We start from the raw sequence: 3790 nt of genomic DNA on the forward strand, positions 1-3790 counted from the left end.
TCACAAAAGAAGAAAGGTAGGAAAAAGGGGGAAGAAGTTTTATTTAAACAAATTATAGCTGAGAACTTCCCTAATCTGGGAAAGGAAACAGCCATTCAAGTCTAAGAGTCACAGAGAACTCCCCTCAAAATCAACAAAAGAAGGTCAACACCAAGACATATTAGAGTAAAATTTGCAAAATACAAAGACAAAGAGAGAATTCTGAAAGCAGGTAGAGGCAAAGGTCCTTAACCTACAAGGGTAGACACATAAGAGTAGCAGCAGACCTGTCCAAAGAAACCTGGCAGGATAGAAGGGATTGGCATGATATATTGAACACGCAAAATGAGAAAAATATGCAGCCAAGAATACTATATCTAACAAGGCTGTCATTCAGAATAAAAGAATAGCTAAAGGATTTCTAAGAGAAGCAAAAACTAAAGGAGTTAGTGAAAAGTAAACTAGTGCTGCAGGAATTATTAAAGGGGATCATTTGAGTGGGAGAGAACAAAAGCAACAAAAACTAAAAAGGAACAGTCAATGTACAGTAACAGCGACCCCACAGGTAATACTATGGTGTTAAATTCCTATCTATCAATAATTACTCTGAATGTAAGTGGACTAAATTCTCCAATCTAAAGGCATAGGGCATCAGAAAGGATTTAAAAAACAAAACAACAACAACAAAAAAAACAAGACCCATCATTATGCTGCTTATTATAAGAGAGTCATTTTAGACCCAAAGACACCTCCAGATTGAAAGTGAGGAGGTAGAGAACAATTTATCATGTTAACGAACATCAAAAGAAAGCTGGAGTAGCTATACTTAGAGCAGATAAACTAGATTTTAAATGAAACACTGTAATAAGAGATGAAGAAGGGCATATATCTTAATAAAGGGATCTATACAACAAGAAGATCTAATAACAGTAAATATTTATGTCCATAACTTGCAAGCATCCAAACATATGAATCAGTTAATAATAAAATTAGGGGTGCCTGGATGGCTCAGTTGTTTGGGTGTCTGATTCTTATTTCACTCAGATCATGATACTAAGATCATGGGATCGAGCCCCATGTTGGGCTCTGTGCTCAGCACAGAGCCTGATTGATACTCTTTCTCTCTCTCCTCCTGCCCTTTTCCTTAGCTCGTGCTCTGTTTCTCACTTACAAAAAATTTAAAAAAAACATAACAAACTTAAAGAAACTCATTAATAGTAATACAATAATAGTAGGGGACTTTAACATCCCACTTACAACAATGGACAGGTCATCTAAGCGAAGATCAACAAGGAAATGATGACTTTGAATGACACAGTGAACCAGAAGGACTTAACAGATATAGTCAGAACATTTCATCTTAAAGCAGTAGAACACACATTCTTCTTGAGTGCACATGGAACATTCTTTAGAATAGATCACATATTGGGTCACAAATCAGGCCTTAATCAGCACAAAAGGATTGAGATCATACCATGCATATTTTCAGACCACAACACTATAAAACGAAGTCAACCATAAAAAAATTTGGAAAGACCACAAATACTTGGAGATCAAAGTACATTCTACTAAAAAATGATAGGGTTAACCAGGAAATTAAAGAATAAATTAAAAAAAAAATACATAGAAACAAATGAAAAGGAAAGTGCAACTCTCTAAAACCTTTGGGATTCAGTAAAGGTGTACTTTCCTCTAAGTGGGAAGTATATTGCAATACAGGTCTTACTCAAGAAGCAAGAAAAATCTCAAATAAACAACCTACCCTTACATCTAATGGATCTGACAAAAGAACAGCAAATAAAGCCCGAAACCAGCAGAAGAAGGGAAAGTAATAAAGACTAGAGCGGAAATCTATGATATAGAAACAAAACAAAACAAAACAAAACTAAACTAAACTAAACTAAACCCTCTGTAGAATAGAACAAAAGGCACTGGCTTGCACAAGGAATTAACAAAATTAATAAACCCCTAGCCAGACTCCTCAAAAAGAAAAAGTAAATGGCCCAAATGAATAAAATCATCAAAGAAGAAAGATCATGACACCTGAGAAATACAAACAATAACAAGAGAATATTATGAGCAATTATATGCCACCAAATTGGGCAATCTGGAAGAAATGGATAAATTCCTAGAAACATGTAAACTACTAAAACTGAAGCAGGAAGAAATAGAAAATTTAAATAAACCCCTAATCAGCAAAGAAATTGAATCAGTAACCAAAAATCTTTCAACAAACAAGAGTCCAGGGCTGGATGGCATCCCAGGGGAATTCTACCCAACATTTAAAGAAGACTTAACACCTATTCTTCTGAAACTGGCCCCCACACAAAAAAATAAAATAAAATAAGTGGAAGGAAAACTTCCAAATTCACTGTATGAGACCAGAATTTCCTTAATTTCAAAACAAAGACCCCACTAAAAAGGAGAATTACAGACCAATATTCCTGACGAACATAAATGCAAAAATTCTCAACAAGATACTAGCAAACCAAATCCAACAGTACATTAAAAGAATTATTTGCCATGATCAAGTGGGATTTATTCCTGGTGTGCAGGGCTAGTTCAATATTCACAGATCAATCAATATGATACACCACATTAATAAAAGAAAGAAAAAGCATCGCATGATCCTCTTAATATATGCAGAAAGAGCATTTGACAAAACACAGCATCTTTTTTTTTTTATAAAAACCCTCAAGAAAGTAGGGGTAGAGGGAACATATCTCAACATCATAAAGGCCATATACAAAAGACCCACAGCTTACACAATCCTCAATGGGGGAAAACTGAGAGCTTTCCCCCTAAGGTCAGGAGCATGACAGGGATGTCCACACTCACCACTGTTGTTCAACTTAGTACTGGAAGTCCTAACCTCAGCTATCAGACCACCAAAAGAAATAAAAGAATCCAAATTGACAAGGAAGAAGTCAAACTTTCGCTCTTTGCGGATGACTTAATACTCTGCGTGGAAAATCCAAAAGATTCCACCCAAACACTGCTAGAACTGATACATGAATTCAGCGGTATAAAATCGATGTACAGAAGTTTGTTGTATTTCTATACACCAGTAATGAAGCAGCAGAAAGAGAAATAAAAAAAAATCCATCTCATTTACAATTATGCCCAAAACCATAAGATATTTAGGAATAAACCTAACCAAAGAGGTAAAAGATCTGTACTCTGAAAACCATAGAACACTGATGAAAGACACTGAATAAGACACAAAGAAATGGAAAAATTCCACGCTCATGGATTGGAAGAATAAATATCGTTAAAATGTCAATAATACGCAAAGGAATTCAATCCCTATCAAAATAATGCCATCATTTTTCACAGAGCTAGAATAGACAATTCCAAAATTTGTATGGAATCATAAAAGATCCCGAGTAGCCAAGGTAATGTTGGAAAAGAAAACCAAACCAGGAGGCATCACAATTCTGGACTTCAACCTGTATTACAAAGCTGTAATCATCAAGACAATATGGTACTAGCACAAAAATAGACACATAGGTTAATGGAACAGAATAGAGAACCCAGAAATGAGCCTACAACTCTATGGTCAGCTAATCTTTGATAAAGCAGGAAAAAAATATCAATGGGAAAAAGACAGTCTCTTCCACAAATAGTGTTTGGAAAACTGGACAGCGACATGCAGAAGAATGATACTGGACCACTTTCTTACACCATGCACAAAAATAAATTATAAATGGATGAAAGACCTAAATGGGAGACAGGAAACCATCAAAATCTTAGAGAAAAACACAGGGAGCAACCTCTTAGACTTGGCTGCAGCAACTTCTTACTAGACATG

The sequence above is a fragment of the Felis catus genome, chromosome A1 (genome assembly GCF_018350175.1).
Source record: "Felis catus isolate Fca126 chromosome A1, F.catus_Fca126_mat1.0, whole genome shotgun sequence".
Classification (NCBI taxonomy): domain Eukaryota; kingdom Metazoa; phylum Chordata; class Mammalia; order Carnivora; family Felidae; genus Felis; species Felis catus.